Genomic DNA, 18,913 nt, shown 5'->3' on the forward strand with positions numbered 1-18,913 from the left:
TGGTGCTGTTATATGTTTTGGGTTTACTTAATGGCAACTGTTTCCTTTGTTGGTTTGGTTTAAGGAACATTGTTGTTGATTCGTTCAGTCGCTTCCGACTCTTCGTGACTTCATGGACCAGCCCACGCCAGAGCTTCCTGTCGGTCGTCAACACCCCCAGCTCCCCCAGGGACGAGTCCGTCACCTCTAGAATATCATCCATCCACCTTGGCCTTGGTCGGCCCCTCTTCCTTTTGCCCTCCACTCTCCCCAGCATCAGCACCTTCTCCAGGGTGTCCTGTCTTCTCATTATGTGGCCAAAGTATTTCAGTTTTGCCTTTAATATCATTCCCTCAAGTGAGCAGTCTGGCTTTATTTCCTGGAGGATGGACTGGTTTGATCTTCTTGCAGTCCAAGGCACTCTCAGAATTTTCCTCCAACACCACAGTTAAAAAGCATCGATCTTCCTTCGCTCAGCCTTCCTTATGGTCCAGCTCTCACAGCCATATGTTACTACGGGGAACACCATTGCTTTAACAATGTGGGCCTTTGTTGTCAGTGTGATGTCTCTGCTCTTAACTATTTTATTGAGATTGGTCATTGCTCTTCTCCCAAGGATGAAGCGTCTTCTGATTTCCTGACTGCAGTCAGCATCTGCAGTAATCTTTGCGCCTAGAAATACAAAGTCTTTCACTGCTTCTACATTTTCTCCCTCTATTTGCCAGTTATCAATCAAGCTGGTTGCCATAATCTTGGTTTTTTTGAGATTTAGCTGCAAGCCAGCTTTTGCACTTTCTTCTTTCACCTTCATCATAAGGCTCCTCAGTTCCTCTTCGCTTTCAGCCATCAAAGTGGTATCATCTGCATATCTGAGATTGTTAATGTTTCTTCCAGAGATTTTAACTCCAGCCTTGGATTCCTCAAGCCCAGCATGTCGCATGATGTGTTCTGCGTACAAGTTGAATAGGTAGGGTGAGAGTATACAGCCCTGCTGTACTCCTTTCCCAATCTTAAACCAGTCTGTTGTTCCGTGGTCTGTTCTTACTGTTGCTACTTGGTCGTTATACAGATTCCTCAGCAGGCATACAAGATGACTTGGTATCCCGATACCACTAAGAACTTGCCACAATTTGTTATGGTCCACACAGTCAAAGGCTTTAGAAGAGTCAATAAAACAGAAATAGATGTTTTTCTGAAACTCCCTGGCTTTTTCCATTATCCAGCGGATATTGGCAATTTGGTCTCTAGTTCCTCTGCCTTTTCTAAACCCAGCTTGCACATCTGGCAATTCTCGCTCCATGAATTGCTGAAGTCTACCTTGCAGGATCTTGAGCATTACCTTACTGGCATGTGAAATGAGTGCCACTGTTCGATAGTTCGAACATTCTTTAGTGTTTCCCTTTTTTGGTATGGGGATATAAGTTGATTTTTTTCCAGTCGGATGGCTATTCTTGTGTTTTCCAAATTAGCTGGCATATAGCATGCATTACCTTGACAGCATCATCTTGTAAGATTTTGAACAGTTCAGTTGGGATGCCGTCGTCTCCTGCTGCCTTGTTATTAGCAATGCTTCTTAAGGCCCATTCAACCTCACCCTTCAGGATGTCTGGCTTTAGCTCACTGACCACACCGTCAAAGCTATCCCCGATATTGTTATCCTTCCTATACAGGTCTTCTGTATATTCTTGCCACCTTTTCTTGATCTCTTCTTCTTCTGTTAGGCCCTTGCCCTCTTTGATTTTGATCATACCCATTTTGGCCTGGAATTTACCTCCGATGTTTCTAATTTTCTGGAAGAGGTCTCTTGTCCTTCCTATTCTATTGTCTTCTTCCACTTCCGCGCATTGCTTGTTTAAAAATAATTCCTTGTCTCTTCTGGCTAACTCTGGAATTTTGCATTTCATTGGGCATATCTCCCCCTTTCTCTGTTGCCTTTTGCTTTCCTTCTTTCTTGGGCTACTTCTAGTGTCTCAGCAGACAGCCATTTTGCCTTCTTGGTTTTCTCTTTCTTTGGGATGTATTTTGTTGCCGCCTCCTGAACAATGCTGCCAACTTCTGTCCATAGTTCTTCCGGGACCCTATCTACTAAGTCCAGTCCCTTAAATCTATTCTTCACCTCCACTGCATATTCCTTAGGAATATTAGTGAGCTCATATCTAGCTGATCTGTGGGTCTTCCTAATCTCTTGAGTCTGATCCTAAATTGTGCAATAAGAAGTTCGTGATCGGAACTACAGTCAGCTCCAGGTCTTGTTTTTACCGACTGTATAGATGTCCGCCACCTTTGGCTGCAAAGGATGTAATCAATCTGATTTTGGTGTTGTCCATCTGGGGAAGTCCATGTATAAAGCCGTCTCTTAGGTTGTTGGAAGAGAGTGTTTGTTATGCAGAGTGAGCTGTCTTGGCAAAATTCTATCAGCCTATGTCCTGCTTCGTTTTGTTCTCCCAGGCCATGCTTACCTGTAATTCCAGGTGTCATTTGACTGCCCACCTTAGCATTCCAGTCTCCTGTGATGAAAATAACATCTCTTTTAGGCGTGTTGTCCAGTAGGTGCTGCAGGTCCTCATAGAACTGCTCTACTTCAGCTTCTTCAGTATCTGTGGTTGGGGCGTATATTTGGATCACTGTGATGTTAGATGGCTTGCCCTGAATTCGAATTGAGATCATTCTGTCATTTTTTGGATTGTATCCGAGCACTGCTTCAGCCACTTTACTATTAATTATGAAGGCTACTCCATTTCTTCTGTGGTCCTCTTGTCCACAGTAGTAGATCTGGTGGTCATTTGATGTGAAGTGGCCCATTCCAGTCCATTTCAGTTCACTGACGCCCAAAATGTCTATCTTTAATCTTGACATCTCACCAATAACCACATCCAATTTGCCCTGGCTCATAGATCTTACATTCCAGGTTCCAATGGTGTGTTGATCCTTAGAACATCGGATTCGCCGTTCACCACCAGCACCGTCGGCCGCTAGCCGTCCTTTCGGCTTTGAGCTAGCTGCATCATCACGTCTGGGGCTAGTTGAACTCATCCTCTGTTCCCCCCCAGTAGCATTTTGACCATCTTCCGACCTGGGGGTCCCATCTTCCGATGGTATACCGACATATCTCTGGTTGTACTGATCCATTGAGTTTTCACAGCAAGAATACTGGGGTGGGTTGCCATTACCTTCCCCAGGGATCGCATTTAGTCTGACCTCTCTGTCATGACCTTCCCGTCTTGGGTGGCCCTTCACGGTTTAGCTCATGGCATCATTGAGGTGCTCAAGCTCCAGCACCACGACAAGGTAACAATCCTTTGCTGAAGTTAAGGAACATATCCACCCTATATCAGAGCCCTGATCCTGGTAGGAGACATCTACAGCTCCACTCTTACTTAAAAAGGCCAACGATTGCTGGGGAAGACCCAGAATAGTTATTTTATCTATGTTTTTGTTCAGAGTGACCGGATTCCATCTTGTTTTTTTCTGGATTGTGCTTTTACTATTATATTGTCATCTGCCCAGAGTCAGTTTAATGTTGGGTAGCACCTAAATTGAATGAAATAAATCCCCCCAACCCAAGAACAATAGAGGAGTTAGATGCATATTATTTTTCTTGTACATATTAGGAACTAATGGAGATCTCCCTTTTAAAGTTATACTTTCATACAAAGTAGAAAATCCATAGGACCAGCAAGAGAACATTAAAAAGGATATTGAAAAGCAGAGAATCAAGAAAACCACTGGATGTGATCCTTAGAATGGCAGCAGATCCTGCCATCAGAAATGGATCTACTATATACTTTAAGAGTTCACAGAGAGTCACAGGAATGTCCCCCTCAAAATCACTGTTCTTCTCTCTTCTTCTTCATTTGCTCTGAATCATCTTGTCCACCTAACAGATTTGCTGCAGCTCTCCTCCCTCAGGATCATCAGATTTCTCAACGGAAAGATCCTGAGAGCTATTTCAGTGGTTAAGAAGGCTCTCTAATTCTGCAGCTCCTGAAGGTCTTCCATGCAGCTGCCCACTTCCCCATGTACTTCTCATCTTCCTTGTCTTCCTTCCTCCTCTTTCATGATGGTTCCTTCCTGCTTTTGCCATTCTTCAGGCCTGCTTTTTTTTTCTTTCTTCTAGCAAACAGGCAACTTAGATATCAAACAGGAATCGTTTATGATGGCTTCAGGAAAGAAAATAAAGACTGTACCCATTTGTGGTAGCCATGTCTATGAAGGATTCATTTGTGCTTGTCATGGCTATGAAGGATTCATTAACTTTGACCATATCCTAACATTTATAGTGAGCAATGATCCAGTCTTTGCCACCTCCTCCTATTATAGCTTGAAGGCTACTTCAGTTGTTGAGATGCTCGGTGGTTCTGGGAATGAGCTGCCCAACTATCAATTTATTATTTACTTATTTATTCATTAAACAAATTTATATAGCTGCCCAAATCACACATGGTGACTCTAGGTGGCTTACAAAATTAAAATCCATAATACAAGAAAACCAACAACCCCCCACCCCAGTTTGTGGCACTCTGTGGTAACTCAGGGCAACCTCAGTAAAGTCCTGATTTATTCAACTTCATCTGCAAGCCTGAGAGCCAGTTTGGTGTACTGGACTAGGAGCAGGGACACTGGAGTTCTTGCCCTGATGTAGGCATGAAGCCAGCTGGGTGACCTTGGGCCAGTCAGCTCTCTCAGCCCTGGGAAAAGAAGGCAAGGGCAAACCACTCTCAAAATCTTACCAAGAAAACTGCAGGGAGTCAACACTGACTTGAAGGCATCAAGAAAAAAAAATCTGGAAGCTTACATACTCTTTGTGAGCCTGCATTTCAAAGCCAACCAATATGATCAAAGCGAGGGCAACTGGGTAGAGTGTTATGACCCTAATCCAAGAAAGGTGTCACTGAGCAGAAAACTCCAGAAGTTTGGGGGTTCATTTCAGCTCTTTACCCCCACCCCTTTTCTATTCCTAAACTTTGCCACGAAAAATAGAGTCTTGGCTTGGCTCCCTTTCTCAAAATATGATTGATCCAAAAGCATCAAATCTGTGGAGCTCCTATTTTAAGGCTCTAATCCCCCAATCCCCCTAACCTGCGTTAAAAAATAAAGTCTGGCTGGAGAGGAGGAGGAGAGATAAGCTGAAGTCAGTCTGAAAGCTATCAACTGCCAACTCCAACACCAGCCCTGTTCTGGCCATCAGCTCGGCTGCCAGCCAGTCAAACTCAACGGTTCACCGGTGTGAGCAATACAAAAGAAATGTGCACTTCAGAAATGTTAGATTTAAAAAGCTTTGAGGTGAAACCAAGAAGGATAAATGCCAGAATTAAGTGTATTGCCTCTAAATGCATCACTGGGCCTCCTCCCTCCCTCCCACCCCCGATTCCTACCATTAAAAGTCTGATGAATGTCTCAATGGAAAATACGGGAAATTCTGAAAATACCAACTGGTTTATTGGATCACTTTTGCCTTCATTCACTTACGGCGTGTGTGCAACAGAAGACTGTGTTTGACCTGCCGGCAACAACTGGTATGTTCAAAGTCCACCCAGTGTGTCGGACTCTTGCCACCAGTGCCTTTGTAAATATTGTTGGAGTTCATTTTCCCCAAGCCATAACACTGATTTCCCCAAACAGCCATTGATAGAAACTGTAGTGAGAACAAAACCATTGTACGATCACATGTACAATTCTTCAATTCTTATTGAAAAATACAAGCTGGGAGAGAAGGGGAGATAGATGTGGGCCCGTGACAACTCCCAACATTCTCTTAAGCCCTAGACTGATGGAAATGCTTCAAGCCAACGGATTCCTAACCCCCTCTTGGTAGACCAGCAGGCGAAAGGATTGGCAAAACCGAACCTCTCTACGTGGTCTTAAAGCAGAATATGTATACAAATTACCATCCAAATGTCTTTAATTCCCATGATATGTCTATTAAGGAGCAATTGTCCCAAAGATTGTTTAGCTATCCAAACAGCAACCTAAAATTATCCTCTTTGTAAGCTCCCCATAACATAGTGCTTAGCTCCTAGGAAAAGCCATTAATATCGGCCTCCCTCTTGTGGAGTCTCACAGGAGATATTCTGCAAAAGGATGCAATAAAACTGCAGTTTCTGCCATCATTTCATTAAAAAGCCTTGTTAAATTTCTAGCCGGTGTACGTAATAGGAAAAAATATTCAGGGTGCTTATTAACTATGCTGCTCCTTATGATATGAACTTTTAAAAGAATAATGAAGACTATTTCTAACCTGTAAGAATATTGTTCATTTTCATTGCGATTAAATTTTAATTGGGGCATTGTTTAAAAATGTTTAAGTTTCATTACATTTCAATGTCCCCTGGAAGGAAAGAGAGGCAGCTAATTCAGGCATACTAAGTTTGTCAGCTGTTCACCTCCCACCATGACATCTCAATATTCCAGGTGTTGGATGTCGATGGAGCTCAGATTGCCATCTGCGCCACATCTTCATCCCTACCAGATGACATTTTCTTCATTCCACACGAAGCTTGAATGAGTTGGCCCCCTAAAACAAAACAAGACCAGGTAATTCTTGTCTTCTTCAGTAAAAACACCAAAACATGTATTTATATGTGTCCGAATCTGCAAGTGGAGAGGGACTGCTTGTATGAAAACTAGGCAACGTTAAGATTAAACCTAGCCTCTATAGAAGGAAATCGACGCTGACAAGATCGGCAACGCCGTCTTCAAGAAACATTTTAACGGAAGCAAAAAGCACTGAAACAAAAGTACAGAAGTTTAATTACCATGTTTATCCTTAGATTCTCAAGAGGGGTGTACGAAAGGAGGCGCATGAGAAAGAGCAGGCTAGAAACAGGTGGTGATTCAGGGATGGATGGGGACCTGTATCCATTATTGCACTCCAGATTTTCTCATTCACAAGCTTACTTGGAAAGACAAGGAGTCTTTCCAAACAAGAGGCCCAAAGGAAATGAAAAACCCGAGACAGAACAAGGAGGCTTACCGCAACAGTTGCAAAGACCCCAAAGTGCTTCTCTCTTCGGCCGGTAACACCCAGACACCAAAAAGGGGGGTTTCGAATCCTGGAACTGCCGAAAGCCAACTCTCAGCTCCTGGGTTTCATCCAGCCTGTGATGCAGCGGATGAGGATTTAATTTGTTCCACCAGTGGGGAATGTGGTGCTCTGTGATCAGTAAGCCCAAGAGACGGTCAGAAGACCGGCCATTTCCTTTATTGAAGAGACCTAATTTTCTTGATCTTGCTAAACTCACCTGCAAGGGAGGAACCCTCTCCACTCCTACTCACAAATATCAGAGGGCGGTGTTACCCACATTGGCAGAGAGGTGAGGGAAGGGAGACCTCACATGCCTTCTTTCTTTCATGGTGGTGGCATCAGCAAAGCATTCCTCAGACTAAGGGGCATCGTACTGCGCAAGCCCATTCCTTCAGTCAACAATAGCCCACCAATGAAGGGATCAACCACATCCAACTAAGCCAGCCATGGTCAGCCCTCTGCATCCATGGTCTTGTCAGGAAAATGACCAAAGTAAAAATGTAAAACGTCTTTTACTCTATGTGCCCACAGCAAACCACTTTCCCAAAGCATTGGCTTAGGTGTGCATATATGCACACACTTCTAAACATACTCGCGAAGAGATGAAGTTAAGAGATGAAGGACGTGGCATATTGCTCCTGGCGGTAACTGGAAGTTGGAGGAAAAGAACCCAGGGCCACATCAGTGGGGGAACTCGCAGCAACGAATGGCCACCATGTCTTCAACGGAACACTTACATGCCAAATGTATTTGTGGCAACATGGAGGCTTGGATGGCAAACAAGGAGCACAGGACTGGAACTGGCCAGCAGCCCGGAAGAGTATTTTTTCCTTTAAACATACTCAGCTCAAGAAATGGGACATGCCCCAGAGAAGGGCTGGACTACAGCTCCCATAATCCCACTCAGTATGGTCAAAAGGCTGGGTTGGAATTGTGCGGGTTGTAGACCAAAACACATGAAGGGCAAAATGGGCACCGCTGCTCTGCAGGTTGCCTCTGAAGAAGTGCCCTCCGTGGCTTTTGCAATCTATACACGGCACTTCAGCCTGTAATGAATGCTCCCGACAGACACCTGTGCATACGGTCAAGCCCATCTAAAAGAAAATGGCGGGCCTCAAGTGAGCACAGACCTACCTACACAGCCGTTCTTTTCTGCCAAACTGCCGTTCTGTTGCACCTTATTCGATTCTTTCCCACCCAGGCAAAAGGTTTCATACCAAGACGGTATTGATTTAAGGCAGTTTCATTATTACCAATGCTCTGCTTAATTTTAAAGACAACATGATATTGAGCAGAATAATGCCCTGCATTAATAAACTTTCCCTTGAAATGGCTAACAGATTTATTGCATTTGGTTGTTCAAATAAACACCCAGATCACTTTCCATAAATCATCATCTGCCTAAAAAGGCAGCTGGCGTGGAACTTGACAGAGAAAGGAAGAAACAAAAAGTTATTAAAAAGTGGGTGAAATCTCATTGTAAATGGTAACGTGCATTTTAATCAGGTACCAATATGGCTGGATCAGTCTCGGGGGGTGGGGGGGACAGAAAAACAAAACAAAACCCCTTCGGCATCATAAGAGGTTTGAGGCCATCAACAAAGACCGAACGGATCAATGACCAGCAGGGACTGCCAGGGGTGTCTTCAGGGTGCGGTCAAAAAAGCCAAGGAAATGGCCACGGCAGGTGTGATCCAAGCCTAGCTTTTAGGAGTATCGCGCACATAACAATGGGTGGAACTTCAATCACGTTGCTGCGGCTGCCATCTTAGCTTTCCTGACCACGCCCCACAGGCACTCCTGAAGATTGATAAAGCTGAAACCATCAACCCTGTCCAACCCTGTTTAAGCAAGCTAGTTTTTTCCTTCCAAACTTGTTTAAAGCTTCTGCTTACTTCAAGATACATTTTAAAGTATCTTCCAGAAGGAACACTTCTTACATGCTAATCTGGAAGGGATCTTCTTGCTAAGGGTCGCTTAAGTAAAATCACAGAATCCTAGAGTTGGAAGATGACCTTAGAGATCATCTAGTCCAACCCCCAGGTTCAAGTAGCGCCTCTGAGAGACGGCCACCCAGGCTTTGTCCTACAAGTTTTTGAAATATGGCAAGTTGTTCTCCATATGCAAAAAACAAGGTAGGCATTTTAAGAATACATATAAACAAAAAGAACGTAAGAAAAAAAATATAAGTAGGTGACACTAACATAGGTTTTCATGGTTGAAGGATCTCCTATGTGGGATGGACATCTGCTTGAACAGAAACATCACATGTACCCAGGAACAAACACCCTCAGAAAGTGATGGAGGCAAAACAGGTAGTCCTCGCTTAACGACCACAATTGGGACTGGGATTTCAGTTGCTAAGTGAAGCAGCCATTAAGCAAATCCAACCCAATTTTATGGCCTTCTGTAGTGGTCATTAAGTGAATCACTGTGGGTGTTAAGCAAGCCACATGGTCATTAAGCGAATCATGCAGTCCCCCATTGATTTTGCTTGCCAGAAGTTGACCAGGAAGGTTGAAAATGGAGATCATGTGACCACGGGACGCTGCACCAGTCATAAATACAAACCAGTTGCCAAGTGTCCAAATCATGATTATGTGACCACAGGGATGCTGCTACAGTCGTAATTGTGAGGACCGGTTGTAAGTCGTTTCTTTTCTAGCACTGCTGTAAGTCCAAACCATCACTAAATGAATGGTTGTTAAGCAAGGACTACCTGTGAGAACTGGAGCAGACAAGGCTGGAGCAAAAGGTCCAAGGCCAGACTGATCTGTTATAATAACAATGCACAAGTATTTTAATCGTACACCACCCAATCATATAAACTGTATGTGTGCATGTATAAATAAATAAAAATATAAATACCTCCCGGAGTGTTTTCCTCCAAATGCAAGTAATAGGTGATGCTGGTGGGAAACAGGGCACACAGAGGATGCAGCCAAAGCAAAGAACGTAAACTTCTTCTCCTGATCTGGATAGGAGAATCATGTGGTGCCTTCAATTTTTTTTTTAAACTATCAGCACAATTGGTAGTTGCATGAATTAAGACCCATCTACACTGGGCAGGGAGAATCAGTTTGGTGTAGTGGTTAAAGGCCCTGGGCTAGAAGCTGGGAGCTAGAAACCTTGCCAAAAACACAAGATTGGGAGATTAAAATTAAAGAATATGTGACAATGGAAAAACTGACTGTATACATTCACAGCAGAAGCCTAGCCAAATTCAAACAGGAATGTTTCTCTTATACACAAGATATTAGACAGCAAGGCAAGCTAAGACACTTAGAATATGGCTTGGGGTGGGGGGGGGGGAGAAAACCTGTTTTTTTTTTTAAAAAATAATAAAACGATCCAAACAGAAATTAGCAATAATCGCAGAAGTCCAAAGTGTAACATAAAAATATTTAAGTAGCAATTAGCAGTTGGGGGGGAAAAGGGGGGGTAGGGCTGCTAGAATACTTTTTTTGTTTTTTTGTTTTTCTTTTAGTTTGTTTTACCTTTTAATTTTTTTTATATAAACATCGTATTTTCACCTCATCCTTTGCACTAGTGTCAAATGTATTTTATGGATGCATAAGCATTCCTTTCCCTTTTCTTTCCTCGTCCTGTTTTTGTTGCTTGTTTTAATTTAATTAATAGAAAACGCTGGGAACCCTGAGTTCTTCTCCTGCCTTGGGCCTGGAAGCCACCGGGTGACTTGGGCCAGTCCCTCCTTCTCAGCCCTGGGCAAACCGCTTGCAAAAAAATGTTGCCAAGAAAACCACATGGCTTGTCCAGTCAATTCAGACTTCTAGCTACTGTTTACTTGAATACATCATACACGGGATTCTCAACAAACTTTTAAGGGTAGATGGAACATAATTAACCTCAAAACAGACCGTTAGTTACCATTAGCTTACCGCAATCACACAGTGGCTTGGAGGGAGAAAGGACAGGCCTTTATTATAATTACATTTCGATTTGGAAAATGGGTCGGCCGTCGGGATCAACCAAATCCATCCAGCATAGGAAGTTCAAGTTTAGTCGGTTCTACAGAAAAGCAAAATGCCAGCACAAGGGGGAGATTCCGTGCCCAGAATCCTTGGAATCACAAATTCCGCACTGCCAAGCCGCTGTTGATTGAAATATGTTTTTCACTTCCCCAAGACCTCCTTATACAACCTTTCACACATGCAATATTTAAAACCGCACATCACCTCCAAGCATGTGTTTAGAATGCTTTGTGGAGCCAAGTCGTCATAATGGTTATGTTTATGGGTCAGAAGGGCAGTAAATTATTCTAACAGAAAGAGGCAAGTGGCTTATTGTAGCCAGCTGTGCTTTTAACAGGCTATCGCGAAAAGCAAAAGGATGCATGGGCGACCTCCAGGGTTTTGTAGCTATTGCCTCCGCTGGTGTTCGCTTGTATAAAGATGTCATTTTTAAACATTTAAAAGTCAAATTGTCTGGAGAATACATTCGTATAAAATTTATTTTCAGAAACTGGTATTTAGCCTGCTGCTATGGAGGCTGATTGCTCTGCAACGTGCAAGCGTTTGGCAAATTCCTACAGGTCTGAAAACATTAAAAGGGACATTTGGGGTCCTGTGCTCGAGGGTGTCATTACAGAGGCTGAAATAGGCACATCGGTGTTTCCTCGGGACAATGCAGCTGATTCTGGACTGGTTCTGCCTGCTTTCAAGTCCCCCCGACAGGCAGGGCGCCTGCGAGCATCTCTTCAGCGCAAGGCATCAAGAGTTCAAGGCAGGTGCTTGAATTCACCATCTTCTCCACAGACCAGCTGTGGCTCATATGGAGGTGCTCTTGTGTCTGGATGGTTCTCCAGGCTGGGGTTAAGCTACTGTGCCCAAAAGCATCTGCGTCTGCAACTGGAATTATGGGAGTTTGTCATCCAAAACATCTGGGCAGCAAAGTCAAGGCTTCCTCTAGTTCAGTGTTTCTCAACCATGGCAGACTGAAGATGTGTGGACGTCAACTCCCAGAATTCCCCAGCCAGCATGGGGAATTGCAAGCCCTTAAAACCAACCAATTTCAACTGGTCTTTGGACCCTAGGAAGCCTAAGGGGTGTCCATCCATTGTTATTAATCTTGATGGTTCCAATGATTACTGGACTACGTTTAAAACGTTGAGACGGTCGGTCAATTTGGGGTGGTTTATAAATGTGGAAATATAAATAAATTCCTTCATTAACAAATATTTGGAACTGGCTAGAAATTCCTGACGGTTCACCTCCTCTGGTCCTGGATGCCAGAGAGATCTATTTGCAGGTAGCTAATAGGAAAGGATAACCAGGCAGCCTTATCCTATTTGTGTCAAGAATATGTTTGTCATGCTGTGGACAGCAAGACAAATCAGGCCCTAATTAGCTCAGTCAATTCCTTCAGTATTATCCTTTCAGTCTACATTGAGTTATTAAAGCCATGGAAATACAACACTACCGAGACAGCAATGATGGAAGTAAGATGTCAGAAGCTTATTAAGTGGAGGTTGAGGATGCAGCTGCAACCCAGACAAACTATGATAAATACAAATTGACTAAATGGTATTCCGTAGCGTCGCCTTACATTTACAGGGCAAACTCTCTTCCCCAGAGGATCCTTCAGCATTTGGCCATGTTAATAAACAAGGACCACGGCCTAAAGCACCACTGGCCCAGACAGGAATGGCAGCTATTTAAATAGCCAGCAGTAAGGCAGAAGCTCCGAGACAAAGGAAGCTCAACTCTGGGCAAAATCTCAGGCTCCACCCCAAAGAGGAATTCATCTCTACATCCATCTGTATTTGAAGTCCTCTTGTGCTGCATTTCCTCCCTACTGCCCAATGGCTTATTAGCTTTTTTCTCCCTCTTTCAGCTTAAATATAGATTTCGAAGTCTTTGAGACAAGAACCTATCTCTTGTTGACCGCAGAGGTGTATCACCTTAGGCTATGTGGCTTCTCTTACACCTCCCTCTTGAACTCATCATCAAATTGCTCTGTCCTTATGGTAGAAGGCGAATGATTCAGCACACAGGGAGTAATCATATTAACTGTATCAGTTTAATTTAAAATCATTTCGGAAAGAGTGCAAAGAGTGGCCAAAATGGTGAGGGGTTTGGAGGCTAAATCCTACGAAGAATAGAGGGAACTGAGCATCTTTAGCCTGAAGAAGAGAAGGCTAAGGGGAGACCCGAGAGCCATCTTCCAATCCTTGAAGGGCTGCCAAAGGGAAGAGGGTATGGATTGGTTCTCCTTAGTTCTCAAGGGTCGGGTAAGAACCAGTGGGTGGAAGCTTGACAGAGAGAGATCCAAACTCAAAATAAGGAGGATGTCCTGACCATGTCAGCTGTTAATCAGTGCAACAGCCCATCTCCTGGAGACCTGTGGTCTCTTATCATTGGAAGTTCTCAAGCAAAGGCTGGGCAGAAGTTTGTCTGGGGATGATCTGAGGATTCCTGCCCTGGGCAGGGATTGGACTAGATGACCTCCAAAATCCCTTCCGATCCTATGATTCAGTGAAATGCAATGCAATGCAATGCAATGCATTGTCCAACCAACTTCTGAATGCTCAGATCAGCTACTCAGAGGCTCTCAACCCAAGTTAGGCATCCTGATTTATACAATGGGGCTATTTAGGCTGAAGGCACAATTTTTATACATAAATAGGACAAGGAGCTGACTTTGGCTATTTAAATGGAATATTACAGCTAACCAATTCATGACTTATCCCACTAGGGATCTATAGTAATAGGAAAAATCCAACACGTATTTTTTATTTAAAAAGGAGAGGGGGGCTGCTACTCACCCAGATTTGCTCAAAAAGGAGTCAGAATATCACAGGTAAGCATGATATTCCCCAAATACCAAGAAAAGTCAATGAAAGGAGACAAAGCATGACACATACTGAGCTGGATGTAGTTCCTCTGCATCAGCAGTGAGACCCTCTGGTCAAAATACAGAAGAAACAGCACATTTGGACTTTGTTCTGAGTAACACTTCACCACTCAGCCTTAGGAACTGAGTGAGGGTCCCCTTTACAAAGTTCATCGAGAGGACTTCAGAGCCCCCGAACCACCATTAATCGACATAAAGACTGAGCCTTATCAACGATGGGTGAGCATCAGCTTAGTAACACTGCAGGTCATATAAGCACGGACCAGATCTAGCCTTCTTAGTCCAATTCTCTGCTTATCCACTCGGTGAGTCTCTAAGCCCTCTGCAGAAAGCATACATGGGGACCCTGCTCACAGCCCAGCTAGAATCGGCAGGCCACATGAGGTGTCAGTACTCCACCTCTCCTACATGGCGTCACCAACCACAAAACAATCCCATTTGTTACTCCTTTTGATCCTAGGATGAAGCTTGGAGAGAAATGGTCGAGCCATAAATTCACAAAACCCACCCACGTGTATAATTTATAAAGCTGCTATGCCAAATGACAAATGCCCTGAAGGCTAATTTATATCTTGAAAGGCTACCTTCAAAGGAACCTGCCTGCCCACTGCATTCATCACCTGTAGTCCTGCACTGCCTGCTGCCAGAACAGAGACACTGGATGGGACTTAGACCTGAGCACTTGCTGGTTGCACAGTCTTCACCCAAGAGATACCTAGCAAGCCCTCTTGCTTCGAACTTTTAGATGGCCAGTTCCACACATACATATTCCTACATACATACATACTCCCGCTATCAGTCTTTTGCCTATTTTAAACTCTTGCCTCTTACATGGTCGCTGTTGCTGTGGTTGTATAACTGCCACTTTAGGAATCTTCTACAGGCTGAATTCTGCATGAAGTATATTTATAAGCATTGTTTTGGGTGACAGGGTGAAGTGACTCATTCCTTACAAGCATGAGCTTCCAAGGTACATCCTTGGAACCTTCACAAATTTCCCTTGCCTGCTCCTTCCCCAACTCTACCTCTGAAAATGATCAGTCAGTACTCCCATCTGACATTCAGATACTTGTCCACCTGTGTGCTCTGACATATGTCACTTTGAATTCTTCTGCAGCTCTTGGCACTTCCCAGCACTAAAACAGGTTGCATTGCTCTCCAAGTAGAAGAATACAGCCAGATGAGGCTACAACTGCAGCGACCCTGGGCCAACCAAGAGATCTGAAGCACCAGCTGTGCTCACAGATTCTCACAAGCAGCGGCAACCTAGTCAAAGTTTTGCCCCTGCTTTCGTATGGGAGCAATGTGAGAATGCTCTCCACCCTTCAGGGAAGATCTCCCTGGAACGTCACCATCACTCTCACAGCTTCTCCAAGTTGCAAGGAATTTCCTCAATTTCTCATCCACATCAAATGAATTCTTCCCACTGATTGAGATGATAACAAAGCAAGGACTTTATAATTAGGTCAGAGGCAATAACCGGGAACCAGGGCAATTTTCTATACATCTGAGGAGTGCTCAAAACAAGAGCCAGGAAAGGTCACTGCAGAGCAGCTGAGTGGCTGCCTAAAATTCTTCTTGATGGAAGAACCTTAACTACACTTTAATATTTTCTATTACTGTCAGAGCAGAAATGTGTTGCTCTACATACCCCACCAGAAGGGCTATTTCCACATCTGTCTGAGTCAAGTTCAGTGACCGCTTTAATATTCACTTTACAATTAATACTGCTTTTTTATGGCTCGCTAGAAAGTAAACCAATTTCAGCCCAGCTCCTCAGTATTGAATTTATTATAAAAAGTTATGTACTTAAAACTCCAGTAATGAAACCAGAGGCATCATGAGATATTAACCTAGAGTTAATGCTGAGAAAGCTGGTTTGAATAATTCAATTCATGTCACCTTAAGTATCTTTTCAAATGGAATTAACTTTATCTCAGACACACACACAAAAAAAGAAGCGCCACGTTCCAGTTACTGATTATTGACTCCACAAGGGCTCCGTCTTAAATCATCTTGGCACCATTTCCCCCAGTAAGCTTGCAAGCTCAGGCCAAGACAGAAGTTGAGAACGGAGGCACCAGACTGTGAACCAAGGGCCATTTCATCCCGACTCTTCCGTATCCCAGAGAACTACCAAGCAGAGGTGAACCAAAAATGGTTGGTCTCCTAAACTTTGGGAGTTTCATAGAAACCTTGTTAAGATATAGTTATATGAAGTTCTTGCCTTGTTTTGGCTTAAGGTCAGAACCAGTATCAGGAGTACTTGTGGGCACTCTTTTGTCATAGCAGAGACGGCTCTGAAAAGACTGCAGGACAGACAGATGAGGACAGTGGGCCAGATGAATCTGAGCTTGGACTGAAAAAGGACTCCTGAATGGATTTTCCCATCTGGGGCTTCCCCCCATGATCCCTGAAAGAAAGCCCACCAACTTTCCCTACATGCTATTTCTCTCCCTTGCCTTTCTGCCGCAGCACCTCTGCTTTCTCCAGTCACCACCATGTAGAATCATTTTTCCAAGTCACCAGGAGGAATCCAGCTCCACTCAAGGAAGCTGCCAATAGAAAAGCACGCAGCTTACCGTTCCCCTAGCATCAGAAAGAACAATGGGGACAAAAAGAAAACAGTTTGCCTAGTGGTTTCTTTGTTCAGGTGGAAGGTGGGGGATGTGACCGGGGAAACGTCTCTGGGGAAAACCGTATCCTCCTGCTGATTTCCCTTTTGTCGGAAGAAGGCGTCAAGTGGCTAGAATGGCTGGTTAGGATATCAAACCTTCCAGATATCTACACCACTTCATGATACTGATACATAAATACATACAAATTTGATACCTGTCACATTCATTTTATTTTATTTTATTTTATTTATTTTATTTTCTATCCCACCTTTGTTAGTTTTATAAACAACTCAAGGCGTTTTGTCAAGGAAGTCATCCAAAATGTTACCTGCATTAAGAATTCGGAAGGTCAGGGAAAACATCAAGGAAATCAGACTCAACCCTGTGAAGAAGCTCTTTTTTTCCAAAGCTTGCCACATTGTCAGGACAGTTTTCCATGTACCCAACTAAAGCAGCGATTCCTAGATCAGTGTTTTGAATTCTGGGAGTTGACATCCACACATCTTAAAGTTGCCCAGGTTGAAAAACACCATCCTAGATGGACCGCTACACCTCTTGTTTGTGGGTTTCTAGAACGAAGATGATTTATCAACTCACATTCATGAGCCCTGAGATATTCTTCTGAAGCAGCAAAACAAGCTTTTTAGGACCTCATAAGAACTATTTTGATACAGACTCTTAGGTACAGACGTTTCAGATGATTTAGCAAGATGGCTAAGATGCTGCTTACTGGCAACGAGTTGCTTTATTGAGGAAAGCTAACGGTTGGGTCAGAACTCTCAGATGGAGACTGCATCCTTTCAACCAAACTTAACATTCCAGTCTACATATGTTAAAGCATGGCAAGCTGGAAGATTTGCTTATCTTGTGAGATTGTGTGTGTCTGTGTGTGTGTGTGTGTGCGCGTGTATGAACGAATGAATGAATGAATAGGATCCACAAATGCAATCTAGGATCCTACAGGGACCACACTGTCAACCTCTTCCACAAAAAAACATTTCTTTTTAAGAAAAGAATGACAAATGACAAAGGTGGGATATAAATCCTGAGAGCTACATATGGCTGGTGAGAGAACGCCTGGGCTGGACTCCAACAGGCCTTTGAGAAGGGGTGATATTTACTGCACAACTTACCCTTTTGTGTTTCTGCTGCAAGGAGCGAGATCCTTGCACAAGCCCTCACAGTCAGTGAGCTCACCTCCTTGCAGCTCACAAGAGTCCTTCCCAGTAAGTCCCACAAGAAGGAAAGAGCCACAGAGACCTCCTGGGGCAGGTCAGTGCCTCAAGGCAGCGCAGCCCCAATTCTCACAAGCCCAGAGCCCACCCTGCCTGGGTGACGGGGACCAGCCATCCAAAGGACGCAGTGGACGGTGGGGCAGGCGAGGCACTTACCTGCTGCTCCTTCTGCTTGGCAGCCTCCAGTTCCCAAAGCGAATGTGTGAGTTTTTCCTGCTGCTCAGAGAGATATTTCTGATAAAGGCTCAGTAATTCCTGGCACTCTCGGTACTGGTGCTGCAGGGGTGAGATAACAAGTTAAGGATGAAAACGTTTCTGGTGGAAGAAGGGAGGGAAGGAAATGCACTCAACACCCTGCTGTTAATTCAGGGCAAAACAGGTTTTAGCCATCTGGAGACGACAACATGGGGAAATGCAAAATGAACGGCAACTTGAGGGAAGGAAGAAGATGGGCGATCTGAGAAGCAGCAGAAAGATGCCTTGCTTTTGACCAATGCAGCACCAACCTTCGTAGCCGTGGCCAGATAGAAGGGAATGCCAATTTGTAACTTTGGTGAGTGGGATGTTTTGAGCCGTGTGCAGATTTTTCTTTCCCGATCTCATCCCCCAACACTGTTTCCAACCTTCCCTGGATAGGAAAAGGTTGGTCCAGAGCCATTAAAAAAAATAATAGATAGCCACATGACAACATAATTGTTGTCATATTGTTCTTTAATCAACATCCTAATTGCTAAAAACCAAACTGTGCTAACTGGTACAGTAAAGCAATGAAATTAACTCTTAGTCAAAATTATTATAGCTTCTAAAAAAACAGTACCTATTTCCTCTACGCGCGTGCGTAAGTCAGCTAACAAGGCTTGCTTTTTTTAATCTCAACTGCTAGGGGCAGCCCATCAGCACAAGATTTAGGAAAAATGGAGACTGGGAGAATGTTAAAAGTGTACTGCGAGGCTGGATTCGATCCCAAGCGGAAGAGGAGAAGGCAGCCCGCTTGGCTCCTTGCAAACTACCTCCTTTCAGACCAAGCCACCCACTGGTACCGCTTCAGACTGCAGTTCCAGCAGTGACATTGCCTCTCGACCCACGCCCAGGTCACAAATGCTTTTAAAAAGACCCTTTATAACTTTGGCTTGGAAGATATTATGAGTGGTCAGCCTGCTCTGTGAGGGGTGAGAGGTTCTGCT

General features: G+C 44.0%; 1 protein-coding gene across 1 annotated transcript in view; it reads right to left on the reverse strand.

Moving 5' to 3' along the window:
• The window catches only part of KIAA1328 (KIAA1328 ortholog), a 115,805-nt gene extending 97,242 nt beyond the window's left edge, over positions 1 to 18,563 (reverse strand). Inside the window, exon 1 of the mRNA XM_063295876.1 lies at positions 17,886 to 18,563. The gene's annotated coding sequence lies outside the window, so the exon portion shown is untranslated. The remainder of the gene's footprint in view (positions 1 to 17,885) is intronic.
• Positions 18,564 to 18,913: the final 350 nt, after the last annotated feature.

The sequence above is a fragment of the Candoia aspera genome, chromosome 2 (assembly GCF_035149785.1).
Source record: "Candoia aspera isolate rCanAsp1 chromosome 2, rCanAsp1.hap2, whole genome shotgun sequence".
NCBI classification, from domain to species: domain Eukaryota; kingdom Metazoa; phylum Chordata; class Lepidosauria; order Squamata; family Boidae; genus Candoia; species Candoia aspera.